Source organism: Scyliorhinus torazame, chromosome 6 (genome assembly GCF_047496885.1).
Source record: "Scyliorhinus torazame isolate Kashiwa2021f chromosome 6, sScyTor2.1, whole genome shotgun sequence".
NCBI classification, from domain to species: Eukaryota; Metazoa; Chordata; class Chondrichthyes; order Carcharhiniformes; family Scyliorhinidae; genus Scyliorhinus; species Scyliorhinus torazame.
This window is the reverse complement of record NC_092712.1, coordinates 320,673,809-320,696,888: the sequence shown is the minus strand read 5'-3', so window position 1 is coordinate 320,696,888 and position 23,080 is coordinate 320,673,809. Positions and strand designations below refer to the sequence as shown.

At 48.6% G+C, this 23,080-nt stretch overlaps 1 protein-coding gene across 4 annotated transcripts in view; it reads right to left on the bottom strand.

Moving 5' to 3' along the window:
- Nucleotides 1-20,717, bottom strand: part of LOC140425632 (cadherin-12-like) — a 774,748-nt gene extending 754,031 nt beyond the window's left edge. For 3 of the 4 annotated variants that reach the window (XM_072510141.1, XM_072510137.1, XM_072510143.1), the window contains exon 1: nucleotides 20,409-20,572. The gene's annotated coding sequence lies outside the window, so the exon portion shown is untranslated. The other variant, XM_072510140.1, reaches the window with a different exon arrangement.
- Between the last annotated feature and the right edge of the window lie 2,363 nt (nucleotides 20,718-23,080).

Sequence of the window (23,080 nt, the reverse complement as noted above, 5' to 3'; positions counted from 1 at the left end):
ACTTATTTTGGTACATTTTGCAAGTTTCAGCCATCCACCCCCCCCCCCCCCCCCCCGCCAGCTGTAATGGAATCATTGGGAAGTACACACGTTCAGGATTTGAATCCTGCGGAACACCCCTCCCCACTTCCAACAACTTTCACAAGCTGCTTGAAATTCCCATCTTCAGTTTTCTTCCGGTTGAGCAATTTTTAATCCAGTTTGCTTTCCGCCCCCTTTCCATGTCTCTGAACTTGCACCATTAATCTCCAATGTCGTACCTGGTCAAAGGCTTTCCTGAAGTGCTTGTGCAACACATTCACAGGGTTTCCCTCATCGATCTTATTTGTTATCTCCTCAAATAGTTTTATGAGATTTGTTCAGCATGGTTGGAATCCATTTTAGTTGCTTCAATATTTATTCTTCATCTAGATATGTGATAAATTCATCCTTAATTAAACATGTTAAAACATTTCCTATCTCAGGTTTCTAACTGAACTGTATTTTTTTGAATCAGCTCTGCTTTATCAATGGATACTGCACAGTGAACAGTCTTCTGGCCCAAATCCACACTTAATTGAGCCCTGAAATAAAAATTTCCAACACCACTGCAATAAGAAATGATATATGTGATCAGCTCTGTGATGCACGATCAATCACTACTGAAGCGAGATTGTCGTCCAATTGAAGGCTTTAATGAACAATAGTTACCCCAGCAGCTCCGGTACAGAATGACTGCTGTGGGTGAAACACAGACTCTTATGCTCCGCCTGCTGGGCGGAACCAGCAGGCAGCTTCCACCACTCATACTACAGTATAAGGTACATCCCACCTAGGTACCGCGATACCCCTAATATAGCCTACCACATTCACCCCCTGTTTAAAAAAGAGTCCAGTAGGGGTGGTGGCCTTGCTTTTACAGTGGTAGAGGTTATAGCGATACCCTTCGGTGCCTTTACATGCAATACACATATTTACAGACAATTATTTACAAGTTCATTTTACAATGAAACTATCAGCCGGTCGGGGGCCCTGGTCGTTCTCTGCGATCGTCGCAGTCCCGGCGGTGATGCTGGTGTCGGCTCGGGCATCCGTGGCTCTGGGAGCGTGTCGTCTTCAGCTTCATCGCATCCAGATGGGGCCAGTGGGAGGACGGATCCTCCTGGGATGGGGGCTGTGGTGGTGTGCGCCGGTGAAAAAATGGTTGTGGGGAGGGGGGGGGGGTCCCGCGGGGGCCAGACCCAGGAGGGAGACCGTGTTTTGTCGGCCACCGGGGTGCGCCACATAGGCGTACTGGGGGTTAGCATGGAGGAGATGTACCCTCTCGACCACTGGACTCATACGTGTTTGTGGAGTAGGACAGGTCCGGGCCTGCCAGCCATGTTGGGAGCGAGGTCCCCGAGGAGGACTTCCTAGAGAAGGCAAGGTGACGTTCAAGAGGTGTTTCGGTGGTAGTAGTGCACAGTAGTGATCGGATGGAGTGAAGTGCATCGGGGAGGACCTCATGCCATCAGGACACTGGGAGATTCTTGGACCATAGGGCCAGTAGGACGGCCGTCCAGACCCTCCCGTTCTCCCTCTCTACCTGCCCCTTTCCCCGGGGGTTGTTACTGGTCGTCCTGCTGGAGGAATGCCCTTGCTGAGCAGGAATTGACGCAGCTCGTCACTCATGAAGGAGGACCCCCTATCGCTATGGATGTAGGCGGGGAAACCAAACAGGGTAAAGATACTGGGGAGGACTTTAATGATGGTGGCAGCCGTCATGTCGGGACAGGGAATAACAAAAGAGAACCGGGAGTACTCATCAATCACATTTAAGAAATACGTGTTGTGGTCGGTGGAGGGAAGGGGCCCTTTGAAATCCACGCTGAGGTGTTCAAAGGGGCGGGAAGCCTTCACCAGGTGCGCTTTCCCTGACCTGTAGAGGTGCGGCTTGCACTCCGTGCAGATTTGACAGTTTCTGGTTACGGCCCTGACCTCCTCGATGGAGTAGGGCAGCTTGCGGGTTTTAACAAAGTGGAAGAACCGAGTGACCCCCGGGTGGCAGAGGTTGTCGTGGAGGGTCCAGAGTCGCTCTACTTGAACACTGGCACAAGTGCCGCGGGGACAGGGCATCAGGAGGCTCGTTGAGCTTCCAGGGACGATACAAGATCTCGTAATTATAGGTGGAGAGCTCGATCCTCCACCGTAAGATCTTATCATTCTTAATTTTGCCCCGCTGTGCATTGTCAAACATGAGGAGAGTAAATCTTCTGACGGCCAGGAAATGCCTCCAATGCCGCACAGCTTCAACGATGGCTTGGGCCTCCTTCTCGACCAACGATTGGCAGATTTCTGAGGCATGGAGGCTGCGTGAAAAGAAGGCCACGGGTCTGCCCGCCCGATTGAGGGTGGCAGCCAGAGCTACGTCTGATGCGTCGCTCTCGACCTGTAAGGGGAGGGACTCATCGATTGCGTGCATCGTCGCCCTGGCGATGTCTGCTTTGATGCGACTGAAAGCCTGGCGGGTCTCTGCTGAGAGGGGAAAAACCGTGGACTGGATTCGTGGGCGGACCTTGTCCGCATAATTGGGGACCCACTGGGCGTAATAAGAAAAGAAGCCCAGGCAACGTTTCAGGGCCTGGGGCAGTGGGGGAGGGGAAAGTCCATGAGAGGGCGCATGCATTCGGGATCTGGGCCTATGACTCCATCATGCACTACGTAGCCGAGGATGGCTAGGCGGTCGGTGCTAAATACGCATTTGTCTTTGTTATAGGTTAAGTTAAGGATCTTTGCGGTCTGGAGGAATTTGTGGAGGTTGGTGTCGTGGTCCTGCTGGTTGTGGTCGCAGATGGTGACGTTGTCGAAGTACGGGAACGTGGCCCGCAGACTGTACCGGTCAACCATTCGGTCCATCTCCCGTTGGAAGACCGAGACCCCATTTATGACACCAAAGGGAACCCTTAGAAAGTGGTAGAGCTACCCATCTACTTCGAATCCAGTGTACTTGCGGTCGTCCGGGCGAATGGGGAGCTGGTGGTAGGCTGATTTAAGGTCTACTGTGGAGAAAATCTTTTATTGCGCTATCTGGTTGACCATTTCAGATATGCGGGGGGAGAGGGTACGTGTCGAGCTGCGTATACCTGTTGATGATCTGACTGTAGTCTATGACCATCCTATGGTTCTCCCCGGTCTTTACAACTACCACTTGAGCTCTCCAGGGGCTGTTGCTGGCCTTGATAATGCCTTCCTTTAGTAACCATTGGACTTCCGACCTAATGAAGGTCCGGTCCTGGGCGCTGTACCGTCTGCTCCTGGTGGCGACGGGTTTGCAATCGGGGGTAAGTTTTGCAAAGAGGGAAGGCAGATCGACCTTCAGGGTCTCGAGGCCGCAGACAGTGAGGGGGAGTATGTGGCCGCCGAATTTGAACGTTAAACTTTGCAGGTGACACTGGAAGTCCAGTCCCAGGAGTGCGGCAGCGCAGAGATGGGGGAGGACGTAGAGTTGGAAGTTATTGAACTCCACACCCTGGATCGTGAGGTTGGCGATGCAGTACCCCCAGATCACCACAGCGTGGGACCCAGAGGCCAGGGAGATCTTTTGTGTAATCGGGTGTACAGCGAGGGAGCAGTGTCTTACCGTATTGAGATGGATGAAGCTCTCTGTGCTCCCAGAGTCGATCAAGCAGGATGTCTTGTGCCCGTTGATGAGTACCGACGTCATAGCGGTTGAAAGCGTTCGGGGCCGAGACTGGTCCGCTGTCACTGAGGCAAGTTGTGGCAGAAGCTGAGAGATCTCGTCGGGTGATACACGGCCACTCGAGTCGGGGTCCTGAGACGTCATCCAAGATGGCTCCCCCAGGAATCGCACATGGCCGGCTGGGAGATCTCATCAGGCGATACATGGCCAGCCGAGTCGGGGTCCTGCGACGTCATCCAAGATGGCTGCCCCCATGAATCACACATGGCCTGTGAGGAGAGGAATGGCAGCGGGCCCAGTTCGTCTGTGGAGACAGCAGCGGCCGACCGGGGCTGGCATACTGACACGAGGTGCCCCTTCTTCCCGCAGCCCTTGCACATTGTGGATCGGGCCGTGCAGCGTTGCCGGGGGTGTTTGCTTTGCCTGCAAAAATAGCATGGGGACCCTCCCCCGGGGTTTCCTGGCTGCCGCACTGCACAAGCTTGTGGGGAATTTAGGGGTGCTTTGGAATCGGCCACGGATACTGCGCGGTCAGGAACGTAGGCCTGGGCGTTGCGGGAGGCTACATCTAGGGAGTGCACAAGTTTCCGTGCCTCTTTAAGCCCTAGAGTGTCATTTTCCAGCAGTCGCTGGTGGATTTTAAAGGACAGCATGCCCGCAACAAAAGCATCCCGTATTAAGAGTTCGGTGTGGTCATTGGTTGAGATAGATGCAGGCAAGTTGTTTCCACTGGCGGGTGAAAGCAGAACTAGGGGGCATAGCCTCAAAATAAGGGGAAGTAGATTTAGGGCTGAGTTTAGGAGGAATTTCTTCACCCAAATGGTTGTGAATCTATGGAATTCCTTGCCCAGTGAAGCAGTAGAGGCTCCTTCATTAAATGTTTTTAAGATAAAGATAGATAGTTTTTTGAAGAATAAAGGGATTAAGGGTTATGGTGTTTGGGCCGGAAAGTGGAGCTGAGTCCACAAAAGATCAGCCATGATCTCATTGAAATGACGGAGCAGGCTCGAGGGGCAAGATGGCCTACTCCTGCTCCTAGTTCTTATGAGACTTGTGGACAGTTACAGTTTCTACCTAACACTAACAATGCGCGGTAAAAATCGTCCAGTGATTCCCTTGGGATCTGCCGTCTGGTAGCTAAAAGGTGCCGAGCGTATACCTGATTCACAGTGCGGACGTAGTGCTCTGTTAACAAAGTCATTGCGTCCTCGAAACCGTCCGTGTCTTCGATAAGCGTGTAGATTTCTGGGCTCAGCATTGGGTGGAGGACTTGCATTTTCTGTTCCTCCATGGGGGCAGTCGGGGCTGTCCTGATGTACCCATTGAAACATGCCAGCCAATGTTCAAAAGTTGCTGCTGCATTTGCCATGTGGGGGTTGATTTGTAGACACTCTGGCTTGATGCGGAGAGCAGCCATTCTTCAATTTTGTTCATTAAATTGATGCACGATCAATCACTACTGAAGCGAGATTGTAGGCTTTAATGAACAAGTATTTACCCCAGCAGCTCCGGTACAGAATGACTGCTGTGGGTGAAACACAGACTCTTATGCTCCGCCTGCTGGGCGGAACCAGCAGGCAGGTTCTACCACTCATACTACAGTATAAGGTACATCCCACCTAGGTACCGCGATACCCCTAATATAGACTATCACACTCTGTTTTTGTGTTCCCAGCCCATGTCCAATTGCACTCCCGTAATCTTCAGCTCTTATTTTGGTCCATTTTGCTGCATTACCTGCTTTGCAAGAAACTCTATTTCACATTCCCAGATCTCTGGGGCTAGGGGTGAAATAGTACCTTTCTAATCTCAAGTTTTGCTTGAAGCATATTAACTCAATCCTATTGCCCTCAAATTCTGAGTTCACATTCTGAGTTAAGCGGTCTGTCAGAACATGGGGATGATTAATAACTTCCACGGACAACAACACAAAGTAAATGGTTCTGACTCCCTCAATGACACAGTCCGGCCTGGAATATGTTGCACTGCCCAAGAACAATTCAGAAATGACATGATTGGTTAATCTCACCTGGGATTGCGCTTGGAGTTCTGAAAGTGCCTTCAGTCGTTTTTATTTTTTCTGGTCAACATTTTAGAGGAAGAATCAATGAGCGCTTCTGTTCCTGAGTAATGCCATTGAGTCTGCTAGTTGGGAGTAACAGGCTGCTGAATAAGCTGAGGGTGGAACTTGGCTGCAAAGGCCCAGCAGCCAAACAACTGGCTGACACTCGCTGTTCCAGCTCACAAGAAAAGACAAAAACAAACAATGACAATTTCCATTTATATGTTGCCTTTGGCAAGGCAAAAACATTCCAAAGTCCCTCACGGAGTTTGAATAAAATAAAATCTGACACTGAGACATATGAATAGCTATTTGAATAGAACAAAGAACAAAGAGCAATACAGCACAGGAACAGGCCCTTCGGTCCTCCAAGCCTGTGCCGGTCATGATACCAATGTTGGCCAAAACCCTCAGCACTTCCCAGTGTCGTATCCCTCTATACCCATCCTATCCAAGTATTTGTCAAGATGCCTTTTGATACCTGTTAATGTATCTGCTTCCACAACCTCCCCTGGCAACGCGTTCCAGACACTCACCACCCTCTGCATAAAAAACCTGCCTCGCACATCTCTAAACTTTGCCTCATGGACCTTAAACCTATGCCCCCTGGTGACTGACCCCTCCACCCTGGGAAAGAGTGCCTGCCCTTCCACTCTATCCATGCCCTTCATAATCTTGTAGACCTCTGTCAGGTCATACTTCAACCTCCGTCTTTCTAATGAAAACAGTCCGAGTCTATTCAGCCTCCCACATATCTAACAGTCTCCAGACCAGGCAATATCCTGGTAAACCTCCTCTGCACCCTCAGGAAGGCAGGAAAATGGGGCGAGGAACATTTCAGCCACGAATGGCCCAATTTTGCTCCCATATCTTATGGTCTTATAGACTTCAAGGAGAGCCTAAGGCAGAGAGAGAGAGGAGAGGTGGAGAGAGAGGGAATTCCAAAGTTTAGGGCCTGGGCAACCGAAGATATGGGTGCCAATGAAGAAGCAATTAAAATTGGGGATGTTCGGGAAGCCAGAATTGGAGGAGCACTGAGGTCTCAGAGGGATGTTGGATTGGAGGAGTTTACAGAGAGGAGTGGATGATTTTAAAATGAGGATGAGAATTATTGTATTGCCAATGCATTTTATTGAACCTGGGCAAACTTCATTGCCTTGACCAAGCATGTGGAGAAAAATCAACTAAGAGAAGGTGCAATTTCCTCTCTGTTAATTTAAATTAATTAAAAATAATAGAAAATCATGCAGGTCCATTCCTATTGTGTGATCCTTCCCACCCAATTCCCTTCATTGCACTGTGACCAATATAGTCAGGGATAACAGAGAAATCTGCCCCGATATTTCCAGGGAAGAAAGGGATGATTCAAGGAGCTAACAAAACAAATGAGACTCAAATCATCAAAATGCTTGAAGAGGTATTTTTATTTAGCTACCGCTTATCCAGCCAATAAAGACCACTTTCACCTCAAACTAGGAAGAGAGCTACTCAATGGACAATTTACAGCAAGTCTTGCTGTCAAATGAGATGAAAGGATTTATTTTATTGGGAACTTCAAATTTAAAGAAGATAAACTTACTGCAATAAATAAATGTTCAAAGTGACTGCATAAAACAGATTTAATTAATGGTTACACTCAAGTATTTATAAGATAATTGCTAAGAGTAATTAAAATGCTATTTCATGCCACAAACAAATAGCACATATGCAGACACACACAGAGACACACAGAAGTTTTCAAACACTTTAAATGATTGCACTGAAAGCCTTTTATTTCATTTTTCATTTGGAAAATATTGCTGCAATAATTCGGGTTTAATTTATTGTGAATCAAGACATTTCAATAAAATAAAGTTAATGCCGTTTTGCTGAAAATTGTGTCTTGTGGGTTCTTCTGAACAATGACTTTATATATATTTTTTTTTAACCTCTGGAAATGAATCTCAAACAGAATTAGGGATGTGGAGGGGACTAGATTTGGTCAGCTGTGATCAATTCCCGGCAACAGCTCCAGTGTTTGAAAGCTCTTCTGCCGTATCTGTTTCTTTAAGAACACTGCATTCTGAATATCCATTAGTCCATGTTGCCTGGGTTTCATGCGTTCTGATTCTAAGGAGGCTCATTGTGTGGGCAGCTGCAAGGTAGGACTGCTGTGTCCGGAAGGCAGTGCTGTCTTTTGTTTTGTCAATTATTTGTTTATCATTTGTTCCTCCTGGTTGTATAAAGACTGGTGATTATAACTCCTTGGCAGTTTACTGGCTATCTGTCCAGGACATTTTCTACTTTTTACCAGTCGAGTGGACCCTGTCCACCACATGAGACCCCTTTTCAGTTCAGCAGCAAACTACCCCAATGTTTATTTTCCTGGGGGGTGTATATGGCGAAAGCTGCTCCCTCGGCGACTTCACGTTTTCACGTTGTTGGTATGGCTGTCTGTTCAAACTACTTCATTTATTTGCTTCAGTGAAATTGCAACAATATCTGTCTGATTTTGATTTTCTTGCTGGTGTGGTTGCTGTCTCTTCACGACATTTGATTTTCCTGGCTACACTGTGACATTCTGAGCATGATGATTGATTCCCCTGGCAACGTAGAACCTGTTCATTTGTGACATTTAAATTTATTTCTGATATGTTGACGATGCGTATTCATGGCATCACATCCCTTTGCTGGTCTTGCTGATGCTGGTCTGGAGATTGTGCAGCAATGGCACCAGATTGTCTGATAACCTAATTGGTTTTAGTGAATGCAGTGGTAGGTGCCATCCATGTTCTTGTTATCCTTGACACGAGAGTGGGACTCTTCAATGGAGTTTACGATTCACCTAGAGATGGGGAACTTCAATTCTATAAAGGAGAGTGTGATGAACGGTTACTGCCTTATCATCATGTAAGGTGATGTCCTCTTTAAGACCGGGCTTGGAACCCTGTGGACTCCGCCTCTGGCTCCGCCCATCTGGGAGCCATACATAAAGGGCTGCCTCATGGTCTGTATAGCAGTCAGCTCTCGTCCAAATCTGTAGCATAGTTATTAGCCTAATAAAGCCTTCTTTACAGTTTAATCACTAAGCGTCATTATTGAGGGTACCTCAATTTATTAGACTAAACTAAATTCAGGATGGACGAAGGTCTAAAACCAGAGAAGCTCAATCTGGAAGCACGAACGCCGGAGGCAAAGGAAATTTTAAAATACTGGCTGCGGTGCTTCGAGGCCTACCTGGACTCCGCAGAAACTCCCATCCTGGGGCCACGCAAGCTGCGACTACTCCACGCCCGGGTGAGTCACAGAATCTCCGCCACGCTCGAAAAGGCGACGACTTTTGATGCGACGATTGAGTTGCTCCGCAAGCGGTTTGTCAAACCCGTCATTGAGGTGCACGCCCGGCATCTGCTCTCTACCTGCCGGCAGCGCTTGGGGGAATCGCTCGACGAGTTTGTTGAAAAACTCACCGCGCTTGCCAGGGACTGTGACCATCAGGATGTGACAGGGGAAGTCCATATGAACCTGCACATCAGGGATGCTTTCGTGTCCGGAATCCGCTCGACCCACATCCGGCAGCGGCTGCTCGAAAACGGGGCAAAAGACCTCCAGGAGACGCTAACGCTCGCCTCCTCGATGGAGGTGGTCCGACATAACTTGTGTACGTACCCCGCGGACTCTGCCTGCCCCCCCCCGGACATCCTCAGACTCATCCGTATTACAGGCCTGCGCCACGCGGCGACCCGCTCACCATGGGGGCACACCTTGCTACTTCTGCGGGCAGGGCCAGCACCCACGCCCACGCTGCCCAGCCCGCTCCGCGATCTGCAGCGACTGCGGGAAGAAAGGGCACTTTGCGAGGGTCTGCCTGGCTAGACCCAGGGGACAGAAAAACAAAGAACAGAATGCCCGAAAATCAGGCTCTCAGGCTCGCAGGCCTCGCAATGCTGCTGCGCACCGACCCGACACGCCCTCTTCTGACGCGTCATCAGCCTCGTGCGAATCATGGGAGTGGCCATCTTGTCGGCGGCCATCTTCTCGACCTGACATGCGCAGTCAGCGGCGGCGGCCATTTTACGAGTCCGATTCGGCTGACGCCTCCGACTACCCGCGACTGGGTGCGATCACCCTCGATCAAACCCGGCCAAAACACCTGCAGAACTCCATGATGCAGGTCCAGGTCAACGGGCACGACACTGCATGCCTCTTCGACTCTGGGAGCACGGAGAGCTTTATCCACCCTGAAACGGTAAGGCACTGCTCCCTACGCACCCATCCCGCATCCCAAACCATAGCCCTCGCATCTGGGTCCGACTCGGTACAAATCACGGGGTACTGTATTGCGGATCTCTCGATCCAGGGTGCCAAATACACCCGTTTCAAATTTTATATCCTCCCTCACCTCTGTGCCCCCCTGCTGCTCGGACTGGATTTCCAGTGCAGCCACCGAAGCCTGACACTGAAGTTCGGCGGACCCTTGCCCCCCCTCACGGTGTGCTGCCTTGCGACACTGAAAGTCGCACCCCCCTCGCTATTCGCTGACCTCACTACTGACTGTAAGCCCGTCGCCACCAGGAGCCAGCGCTACAGTGCCCAAGATATGGCTTTTATCAAGTCAGAGGTCCAGCGTTTACTGGGAGAGGGGGTCATCGAGGCTAGCAACAGCCCTTGGAAAGCGCAAGTGGTGGTAGTCCGGTCCGGGGAGAAGAAACGGATGGTCGTGGATTCTAGCCAGACCATAAACCGATTCACGCAGCTTGTTGCGTACCCCCTTCCTCGCATCGCGGAAATGGTAAATCGGATCGCCCAATACCGAGTCTTTTCCACGGTCGACCTCAAATCTGCCTACCACCAGCTCCCCATCCGACCAAAAGACTGCCCCTATACTGCCTTCGAAGCAGCCGGCCGGCTCTTCCACTTCCTCAGGGTTCCCTTTGGTGTCACAAATGGGGTCTCCGTCTTTCAAAGGGCGATGGACCAAATGGTGGACCAGTACGGTTTGCGGGCTACATACCCGTACTTGGACAATGTCACCATCTGCGGCCATGATCAGCAGGACCATGACGCTAACCTCAAAAAGTTCCTCCAGACCGCCCGAGCCCTTAACCTGACCTATAACGAGGGCAAATGCGTTTTCCACATAGCTGGCCACCCTCGGCTATGTCGTGGAAGACGGTGTCCTAGGTCCTGACCCCAACCGCATGCGCCCCCTTAAGGAACTCCCTCTCCCCCGCAACCTCAAGGCCCTCAAACGGTGCTTGGGGCTTTTCTCCTATTATGCCCAGTGGGTCCCTAAGTATGCGGACAAAGCCCGCCCACTCCTAAAAACCACCACTTTTCCCCTCTCGGCTGAGGCTCAATTGGCCTTCAACCGCATCAAGGCCGACATCATCAAGGCCGCCATGCACGCGGTGGACGAAACCATCCTTTCCAGGTAGAGAGCGATGCATCAGACATCGCCCTGGCTGCTACCATCAATCAAGGAGGCAGACCAGTAGTGTTCTTCTCCCGAATCCTCACCGCCTCCGAGATTCGACACACTGCAGTCGAAAAGGAGGCACAAGCCATTGTGGAGGCTGTGAGGTGCTGGAGGCACTACCTCGCCGGTAGGAGGTTTACCCTCGTCACCGACCAACGGTCGGTCGCCTATATGTTTGATAACACGCAACGGGGCAAAATAAAAAACGATAACATTTTGAGGTGGATGATCGAACTCTCCACCTACTCGTACGATATCAAGTATCGTCCAGGGGAGCTCAACGAGCCCCCAGATGCCCTGTCCCGCGGCACATGCGCCAACGCGCAGGAGGACCGCCTGCAAGCCATCCACAATGACCTCTGCCACCCGGGGGTTACCCGGCTCGTCCATTTCATCAAGACCCGCAACCTACCATACTCAACCAAGGAGGTCAAGGCCATGGTCAGGGCCTGCCAGGTCTGTGCGGAGTGCAAACCGCACTTCTATCGGCCAGTCAAGGTTCGGCTCGTGAATGCCTCGGGCCCCTTTGAGCGACTGAGCGTGGACTTCAAGGGGCCCCTCCCATCCAGCAACCGTTATGCCTATTTCCTCACCGTGATCGATGAGTTCTCCCGTTTCCCATTCGCCATTCCCTGCACCGACATAACCTCAGCCATGGTGATTAAGGCACTGCACAGCATCTTCACCCTGTTCGGTTTCCCTGCTTATATCCACAGCGACCGGGGTACATCGTTCATGAGCGATGAACTGCGTCAGTATCTGCTCAGCAAAGGCATCGCCTCGAGCAGAACGACCAGTTATAACCCACGGGGAAACGGGCAGGTGGAGAGGGAGAACGCGACCGTGTGGAAGACTGTCCTTCTGGCCCTGCGGTCGAGAAATCTCCCAACCACCCGCTGGCAGGAGGTCCTACCCGATGCCCTACACTCCATTAGGTCACTCCTCTGCACGGCCACGAATGAGACCCCTCACGACCGATTGTTTCTCTTCCCCAGGAAGTCTACCTCCGGGGTCTCGCTTCAACCTTGGCTGATGGCTCCGGGACCTGTTCTTCTCCGGAGGCACGCGAGGAGCCATAAAACGGACCCCCTAGTTGAAAAGGTCCGACTGCTCCACGCCAACCCCAGTTACGCCTACGTGGAGTACTCCGACGGCAGGCAAGATACGGTTTCCCTCCGGGATCTGGCGCCCACTGGATCCTCCACCACAGATGCCACTTCCCGCGCCGCTCCTCTGCAGGACCCGTCGCCCCCTACAACACACCCCCTTCCGGCCGTACCACCCGTTGATGAGCTCCTACCGTGCGCCCCCCCCTTGCCCCCCCCTTTACACACCCCGCCGGCGCCGGCTCCGCTACCCTCGGCCCTTCCTAGTTCCTCTGCCCCGACCCGGACCGAAGCTACGACCGCTGTGCTCCCGGATGTGCCCTCAACCGGGACGTCCGTGCCCGCCGCACCACCGCCCGAATTGAGGAGGTCGAGGAGGACGATCCGGCCACTGAGACGGATGGACCTATGATGGCACTTCACCCCTGCCGGACTCCTTTTCAAACAAGGGGTGAATGTGATGAACGGTTACTGCCTTATCATCATGTAAGGTGATGTCCCCTTTAAGATCGGGCTTGGAACCCTGGGGACTCTGCCTCTGGCTCCGCCCATCTGGGAGCCATACATAATGGCCTGCCTCATGGTCTGTATAGCAGTCAGCTCTTGTCCATAGCTGTAGCATAGTTATTAGTCTAATAAAGCCTTCTTTACAGTTTAATCTCTAAGCGTCATTATTGGGGGTACCTCAGGTTGTTTCTTATTACAGCAGGTTTTATGTCAGTTTGGAACATAATCTTGATTTTGAGTTTGTTCAATATATCTATTTATTCTGACAGGGTGGGGGAGGGGGGGCAAGGTACAGGGCTGGGGGGGCGGGGGGAAGGTCGTGTCTTGAAATAGTTTCCCCTGCGATGGGTGGGCATTTGTTTGGGGATTCATGTTACCCTCGAGCACAGGGGTTAATGGGCACTGTTCTCAAGAATCGGCAGATGCATCAGCTGAGGGAGCTGCATGGGCTATTCTCAGCCAAGCAGCCAGTTGCTAAAGTTATTGGACCATTTCCTTGCTAGTCAGAGCCCGACAGGGTTAAAGCATTGCTCTATCCTGGATCCAGAACTCCAAAGCTTCCCTGTGAACTTAAATTACTCCATCTGCTGATGACTAACTTGAAGTGTGATCTCGCTGGTTCTTTGCAAATGGGAGTGTGTCAGATTAAGCAGCCTGGAACCGCACTTGCTCTTTACCAACACAAAAGGGCTTCATCACCTTTCCTGCTTTGGCTGTGGTGGTACAAATCAAAGACCCCCAGGACAGGGATAGGAAAATCTGTCCCCAACCACCCCAGCCACAATCCCCATCATCCTCCCAGACACACACAGACATTAATGATGTTTTTGTCATCCTTTGGCTTCGGGAGTCACTGCTTGGCCCTGGAGAAGGTGGTGATGGGCTGCCTTCTTGAACTGCTGCAGGCCATGAGGTGGAGGTTCGCCCACACTGCCATTGGGGGCAGATTCTGAGTCAGCGGGTGTGACTCGGGGGGGGGCAAGTTAAAGAAGACGGTGTTCATGTGCCGACTGCACCTGTTTCACCAGCTGTTGGAGTTTTTAAAACACCTGAAGAAGGCTTGGCAAGTTACTGCAGTGCCTCCTGTGGACAGTACAATTCAGAGATCTGCCACATTGTAAGCTGCACAGTGACCATACTCCATAGGATTTAATTAATGATTTGGGTGGTTGAAAGGACACAAGTGAGGAGCAGCCAGCATTGGTGAAGGGAGCGCAGACACCTGCTGCATAGCAGGACAGCCCAGCTCCTCCTCCACCTGCAGTGGCTTTTCCTTCGCACAGGAGTCACTTGGGTCCCCTCACGATTTTCGGCACGCACTCTGTGGGATGTAAGTGTGTGAGTTCAGCAAAACCTAAAATTGCTGCAATTGTCCCAGCGGTGAGCAATTACCTCAACAGCAATTTTTTAATGTTCATTTGTTTATAATGAATTTAATCCTGCTTTCAAATAGGTGTCACATTTAAATGTTATGACCTGTAGCTCGATACGCTCATAGCAGAGCGGAAATTGTGACATAAAACCTGTTCCTCTGTTGTAGTCTGCAGTGAAGGGGACAGAATTTAACTTCACACCGCAAACAATTCAAGTCTATTTATTCTGGGGTAACCTTTGTCCTCTTACCTGTTACTTCAATTATCTTTGAAAGTGAATGTAAGTGGATTGAACACTGTTGAGTATTATGTGATGTGGTCGCTGTAACAAGTGGATAGTATTAAAATAGACAGGCTATTTATCTGTGATATCCACCTTGTTCCTAATGTACATTCTAAGAGATGTACACAATATCATAGTGCAAATGTTATTTTTAACCTCAGGACACTCTATAAGCCCCCCGATTTGAATAAATGGCCTGGAAGTCCAAGGTTATATAATAATCTTTATTATTGTCACAAGTGGGCTTACATGAACACTGCAATGAAGTTACTGTGAAAAGACCCTAGTCACCACATTCCGGCCCCTGTTCGGGTACACTGAGGGAGAATTCAGAATGTCCAATTCAACTAACAGCATGTCTTTCGGGACTTGTGGGAGGAAACCGGAGCACCCGGAGGAAACCCACGCAGACACGGGGACAACGCGCAGACTCCGCACAGACAGTGACCCAAGCCGGGAATCGAACCTGGGACCCTGGTGCTGTGAAGCAACTGTGCTAACCACTGTGCTACCTTGCTGCCCACGAGGAGATGTTATTAAGTAAGCAGGAAATAGGAGATCTAGTGCAAGCTCATGATAATTTTTAGTCTCTTCTTACTATTTATTTTCACCCTGTTCACTTGACGCCAAAGCATGTGCGGTGCTGCCCTCCCCATCCTTACATTGGTACACACCGGGTGGAACATGGTCATCAATCAGGTCGTTCTAACATCAGAATGCAAAGCAAGAGCAGACAGTTGGAGATGAAAGGGAATTTTATCGGAGCCACCCTGCGGTACGAGAGTCAGCCAATGACGGGAAGCGGATAGCGGCAGCTCTCGGCACCTGAGAAGCAGGAGTCCTGTTTGAAGGGGAGAGAGCACCCTGCTGTAAGGCAGCACGTGCAGGGGTAGGCTGAAAGCGAGGCCAGACAAGGGTGGCAGACGTAGTACAATGAAAGCCGCTGGAAGTCATGGCACCCATTGTAACTTAAAGCGCTCATCTCTCATTCCTCTTACTCTGCATAAATAAAATGCACCTTGGAGAGGCCTGCCAACCGTCATGCCTCCAGTATGCTTGCCAAGTTTGCGCTGCTTCTAGTTTGTCACTCCCACACTTCATTCACCTTTGCCCTCCCTGTACCGCAAAGCTGCTGTTCACAGCGCAACCCATACTGATCTGCCAATGAGCTTCCATCCCTCAATCATTGGGGAGGTCTTGAAACTCTGTTTGTCACTCTCACCCCCTGGAACCATCTACAAACCTCTGAAAAGTACCCATTAATTAGACCTTTTTCAGTTGCCTTCCTGAAGCCGCTAAGTAGAGTTTCCATGCCCAGCCGCCTGTGGGAAGCTGCAGCAGGAACATATCCGACTTCTAACCTGCCGGTTCCTCTGCCACCATATTGGCCCAAAGTCCTCCCAGGCCATTTTGTCTCAAGGTCCATCCTGGTAGCTTTGTTCCACATTAACTTCCTCCCAACTCTCTTCACCTCAACTTCTCGACAAATCCTTTAATTACATTCTCCATTGTGCATTTATTTAGCTCCCGCTTAAAGACATCAGTGCAATTCACATCAATCATCAATCTCTCCCAATGGCAGCAATTCTGACCTCTCTCTCAATAAAGATAGAGACGCTTCTCCTCAATTAGCTTTTGGATTTTTAATGGCAATCTTAGACTGATGACCCCGAAGTTCGATCTCTGCCACAAGTGGACACAACTCTTTGTTTAACATATCAAAACATTTCAAAATGTTAAAATCCTCCATCAAGTTGAATACCTGAAGGTTTCTCATCAAGGCAGCAATGTTATATTTCTCTCTTTCATGGTCTGCAATAAGAAATGGACAGAAGGCACTAAACAGCCGAGCAGCATACAAAACCAGCATCTTACACCTGAGGTGATTACTGCTCTGGAGTTTTAATAATGAGATAATAAGGGTTGTGCAGTGGTTAGCAATGTTGCTACACAGCACCAGGGTCCCAGGTTCGATTCTCCGCTGGGTCACTGTCTGTGTTGAGTCTGCACGTTCTCCCCGTGGCTCTGTGGGTTTCCTCCGGGTGCTCCGGTTTCCTCCCACAAGTCCTGAAAGATGTGCTGTTAGGTGAATTAGACATTCTGAATTCTCCCCCTGTGTACCCGAACAGGCACCAGAGTGTGGCGACTAGGGGATTTTCACAGTAACTTCATTGCAGTGTTCATGCAAGGCTACCTATGACGATAATAAAGATTAGATTAAGGTATGAGACCAGGCCAAGTGTCAAAATTTAAGACGGGAACAGACTTGGTTGCAAAGCTGAGTGGCCCATCAACTTTACTGAAACAGAGTCAGCGCACATTTATTAATCATAGAATCATATAATTTACAGTGCAGAAGAAGGCCATTCGGCCCATCGAGTCTGCACCGTCTCTTGGAAAGAGCACCCTCCTTAAGCTCACGCCTCCACCCTAGTAACCCAGTAACCCCAGCTAACCATTTTTTTGGGCACTAAGGGCAATTTAGCATGGCCAATCCACCTAACCTGCACAGCATTGGACTGTGGGAGGAAACCAGAGCACCCGGAGGAAACCCACACAGACACGGAGAGAACATGCAGACTCTGCACAGACAGTGACTCAAGCCAGGAATTCAACCTGGGACCCTGGCGCTGTGAAGCAGCAGTGCTAACCACTGTGCTACCGTGCCGCCTATTAAGGCTAGGATTCGCCATTGCGAGTCTACCCCATTACCACTGCAAGCCAGGACAGAGTATTCTGGCCACGCAGTTCGCTAGTGGTGGGATTGTCTACTCCCGCCACTTGTCAATAGGAATTCCCATTGAATCCACCCCACTCCATTGGGAAACCTGCGAGCAAGGGTCCGCTGCCGGTGAGAACAGAAAACCCCACCGCCAGCGAATGGCTGGTGATTTGCAGTTTAACACAGATTGTACCACCTCTGTCCACAACTGGGCAGTGGAGCACATGAATGGTTTATCTCGCAGCGTCGGTCTTCAAGCTTCTCTCTCTCTCTCCATCTCTCCCTCTCACCACCATTTCTCTTGTTTTCTTATTTCAGATGATCCCGCTGTGCAGTAGGCAGAGGGAAGATCTCTTTATTCCTGCTTCTTATTCCCTTAATCTGCCCCTCACTCCAATCATCTTCAGACCCATGTTTGCGAACACTTTCCATGACCAATCTGACATCTTTGATGTGAGCAACCCACCATTACAGAATGATTTTCACATCCGCCTTTGTTTGATTGCCCCCTATCTCAAGGCTCCAAGGTCTTAACCCCTAAAGGGGCGGAGACATTCTAATATGGTGTTTGGACATGCCGAAGCAGTTTCCTCACAAGTCCCAAGGTCTCACTTATTACTGCAGTGATCCCGTTCCAAACAAAACTTGACAAACTTTTGTCATGGTTCAACGACCTTGGCACCTTCTCTATATTGTCTGCTGTTTCAAGGTTTCCTCACTCTACTGTTCTACAAGGAAAGGTACCGAAAAAAAGTTGGAAGTTAGTTTCTCATCATAAAGTTAGACTTTGACAATTAATATTCTTGTCAGTAACCTAATAATCTTCCCGGAACCTGGTGGAAAAGAAGTAGGACGAAGCTGCCATTCGGAAAACTGGTCTGTATTCTGCACCAGCCAATGAAACAATAACTTGTCTTTAGACAGGACCTTTGACACAGCAAGCTGGCTCAAGGTGCTTCAACCGAATGCTTGACACTGAGGCACTTATCACGATATTAGAAACAGTCACCAAAAGTTTAGGAATAAGTTTTAAAGAGCATCTTAAAGGATGAAAGAGAGGTGGCCAGGCGAAAGGGTTTAGGGAGGGAATTCAAGAACTTAGGGTCCAGACATGTGATAAGCCGTGACCAATGGTGGAGTGATTAAAATCAGAGTGGTGCAAGAGTCCAGAATTGGAGGACTGCGGAGATCTCAGTCAGTTGTAGGTTTGAAGGAGGCTACAGGGATTTAGAAGTCATGAAAATGAGGATGAACATTTTTAAACTCCTGTTGGCAGGAGTTCACAGAGATGGAACTAAGAGAACAGGCTTTTGAAAGAGGTCTGCTTCTGAAGTATCAAGTATGATTGTAGTCATTGCCAAGAAACTTGATACAGGTGATGACCAGTGGGTAGCTGGGCAGAGCCTGTGTCTCAATCGTGTTGACCTCTCCCTATTGGAAGCAGATGTTTACTCTCATAACCATGTGTAGATGATGATTAACCCAGCTCAACATCAATGGAGTGACATTTCTTGCAGCTCGTTATTGGAAATTTATTGCATGTAAGAGTGCATAGATCCTCATGGATGCCAATGGAGACACGGACATTGTGCGCATGGGCAGAAATAAGTGATCACCTTTATGTTTCATACCCTCTGTTTCAATTTCTGGAAAGTCAAAGCAAGCAGAGGGTGGAAATCTCTTGAATTGTGTTTTTCACGGAATAAGGCACAGCTCATCAACGTGCCACTCAGAGTACTACAGAAAAATCCAATTAGTCCTTTTGCAATTTTATCTTAGCCTATTGTTTAAGAACATAACTTTTAATTTAATGTATGCTGATACTTAATGTCCACATTGTTCTTTCCATCTCTTCCTTTTTATCAAAACTCACTTTTTTTTTACAACTGTGTTTAATCAATTAAAATAGCCACCAAGGGAATATTCTGCATCAATGTAAGAAAACACAGTTTTCAAAAAAATTGTTCGTCGGACTATTATGAAAGTATTTCAAAACATAGCCCCAGCATTAATGCGGAACATACTGCAGAGCAACTGACCTCATCTGCACAAACTTCCCATGTCTGATTTGTCCCAGTTTTACAGTGTTAGGTTGTCCCCATGACAGACCTGCACCCTTCCTGCCATGGGATTAGCTCAGTGCCATGAATCATTACTGAGAGCTGACCTGTCTTTAACAATCCCATTCTATCATCAGCCACTGTGAGGTCTGTAAGAATAGTCTGGGATGACTTGATCTCTGGTTCCTTATCTCTGGGTCTGTAATTACCCAGTTAAAAAACAGGAACTGACTATTTGAGTCCTATCACCCAATGATGCACTATGTCTGTGCATTTAAGCATTGCGCCTCCAGCAACCTAACACTTAAGAACAGGGATTTGGCTGCAGATTCAAGTTGTAAAGAAATGATTCTTGGCAAAGAAATCACCTCAGCAATGCTTCATTTTGCATTTTCCTCAATTGCCTGAGAAGACTGTACAGAACTCGGAGTACATTACATCTTTGAGACCAACATAATCATTTGAAAAAAAAACCCTGACCTTATTGATCATATGTCAATGGATCGGTGTAATATAACCTCACAACAAGCAGAACTTTTTAACAAAATAAGACAGCTTTCACATTAAAACGTAAGCAAAACAGCTCAGATAAACTAACAAGGTGCACTCTGTCGATTTTACAGCTGTATTTAAATAGAGCCTAAGATGCCTTCAGAAAGGTAAATTACATTTTCCCTTCGTATGTCTCTGATGTTTAGCCAGATGGTCAGATCAGGGCAGAACTATATCATTCCTGCTTCCCATCACTGTTACACGGTAACGACACTGCTTCACATCTTAAATGCTGTTCCAAAGCTTTACAGGCTGATAATATCATCCACAGTAAGATAATACACACTGTACCAGTCTATGTACCGGACAAGCTTCCAGTAACTGACAGAGAAACGCAGAAATAATGCAAGGGAGGGAGCTGTCCCTAACACAGAGCATTAAGAAATCGGAAGCCAGACAGAGATAGAATAATGTGCCCTCAACTGAGCACAGCTCGATTTGTATTACATTGTCGGTGCAATGAGGAGAGCTTAAATTCAATGTGAAAGTCTTGTTTAAAATCAACATCAGACACATAGCTGCTGGATAACCTTGAACAGTTTCCTATTTGAGTTTCAAAGCTCAGGCTGATTAGCACAGCAATTAGCACGTAACATCAAAGACATGCATTGACTGAATGAAACATACCTGCTATTTCAGGTCACACCTTCCCATTAATCTCTGGACAATGCAGCAAACATCTCCCCTCATTCACAGAAGCATATCAGATACAGACAGGTACAAACCACTAGCTTACTGCGAGAGAAGAGCTATTCTCAGAAATGATAGCATTCCTCACTCGAATATCCCACAATTACCTTCAGATCAATACTGCTCTTTGGGAGCTGCTGACAGCATCTTATGCAGTCTACTCAAGCAGCCAATTGGTGTCAAGGATTCCCCAGATGCGTTCCCCAGGGACACTGGCGATATGCAATCTGTGAAAGTGGCTTGCCCAGCACTGAAGCTTACTTTACACACACGTACACAGTGCTGCTTCACACCACGAATGCTGACAAACCCGATGATGTGAAATGTGATCCACCTACTGCTCCATGTGCTCCCCCTGAGACAGCGTAGCAAATTCAACTGAATTATCCTTTGCTTTATTTTGAGTTAATGCATGGACAATTGACATGATGTAAAGTACCTTTTCCCTCCCCAAGATCTAATGCTTTTCTTTCCTAATGATACATACATATATACTGATCAGCAATTTATGCTACATGAAAAACTTGCTTGCCTGAAGATCATATTGATTCTTTAAAAAGAATTTGCATGAAATATCATTGCACATGTGTAATAAAAATGTATCCTCTGTTAATATATCAATTTCAATTTGCCTCATTCAGATTAACAGTCGCACTACGTCGCAATGAATGTCCTATGAAGTAAGCAATAAAAATGGGGGATACGGATAATATTTTGATTTGATTTGCTTTATTATTGTCACATGTATTAGTATACAGTGAAAAGTATTGTCTCTTGCGTGCTGTACAAATAATGCTTACCGTACATAGGGAAGGAAGGAGAGACTGCAGAATATAATGTTACAGTTATAGCAAGGTGTAGAGAAAAGATCAACTTAATACGATGTCGGTTCATTCAAAAGTCTGATGCAGTCGGGAAGAAGCTGTTCCTGAGTCGGTTGGTACGTGACCTCAAACTTTGGTATCTTTTTCCTGACGGAAGAAGGTGGAAGAGAGTATGTCCGGGGTGCGTGGGGTCCTTAATTATGCTGGCTGCCTTTCTGAGGCAGCGGGAATAGATAGAGTCAAAGGATGGGAAGCTGGTTTGCGTGATGGACTGGGCTACATTCACAACCTTTTGTAGTTTCCTGCGGTCTTGGGCAGAGCAGGCTCCATACCAAGCTGTGATACAACCAGAAAGAATGCTTTCTATGGTGCATCTGTAGAAGTTGGTGAGGGTCGTAGCTGACATGCCAAATTTCCTTAGTCTTCTGAGAAAGTAGAGTCGTTGGTGGGCTTTCTTAACCACAGTGTCGGCATGGGGGGACCAGGACAGGCTGTTGGTGATCTGTACACCTAAAATGGTGCCGGAGCTAGGCAACTTCTTGCAAGCTGTGCCCAACATACCCTCATGCTTCTAAAACTTCATTCTAACATAGAATACTCAATGGATCAGCAAGTACCTGTGGGGACAATCACATTGTCGGTCGGTGAACCTGCATCAGAACTGTCTGAGTTCCGACGGAAGGTCATTGACCTGAAAAGTTAACCCTGTTTCTCTCTCCACAGGCGCTGTCCCATCTGCAGTGTACTTGCAACATTTATTTTTTAATTTGAGATTTCCAATATCTCCAATAATTTTCTTTTAGATCTTAGATCTTCACATCCATTCTGGCGCAGCATGAGGCCACAAGGTCGTAGGACATAGGAGCAGAAGTAGGCCACTCGACCCATCGAGTCTGCTCTGCCATTCACTGAGATCGTGACTGATCTGAGATAATCCTCACCTCCACGCCCCCGCCTTATCCTCATAACCCTCGATTCCCTGCATTTTAAATGATGCGTTTGATTGAATTTTTATATTTTCAAAATATCCTCTATAATCAGCAGAGAATGCAAAGCATATAAATGAGATGGACACTGAGACTATGTGTGGGATTCTCCGGCCTCCCGGCTGCGCGTTTCTTGGCAGTGGGAGGAGTGGCGTTCGCTGACGGCTGCATTCTCTGCTCCTGCCGCTGCCAATAGGAATTCCCTTGAAGCCGCCCCAGGCTGCCGGTGCGTAGCTGGTGGCACCAGAGAATCCCGCCCCCAGCGATTGGCCGGAGAGATCTGGCCGATATTTTTACAAATATGCATGTTTTCTTTCCTCAAATTGGACATGAGAACCCTTAAAACAAATGATAGCGCTGTATGAACAACTTTCCCTTCAATTAGCACAGTTGACTGGACAGCTGGTTCATGGTGCAGAGCGTCACCAACTAGTTCCCGTACCGGCTGAATTCATTCACGAAGGAGCCACGTTTTCAATCTTGTCCCTCACCTGTGGTATGGTGACCCTCAGGTTAAACTACCATCAAAGGGGAGAACAGTATATGGTCCTCTGGGACTGTTGGGACATTTATTTTATGTATTCACACACAAACCCATCTTTTAAATCTGCAGCACAGGTGGCTGGGGCTGGGCTGATCATATCTAGGTACATTTCTTTCTCAATGAATTCATAAATGAATTGGAGATTGGAGTGGAAATTGTCCAACTCACATTCCCTTTGAATGGAACACCCTATTGGGAATCCAGGAACAGAGAATTCACTTCCCTAATGGTTAGCGTGGTACAGGGGATTTTGAG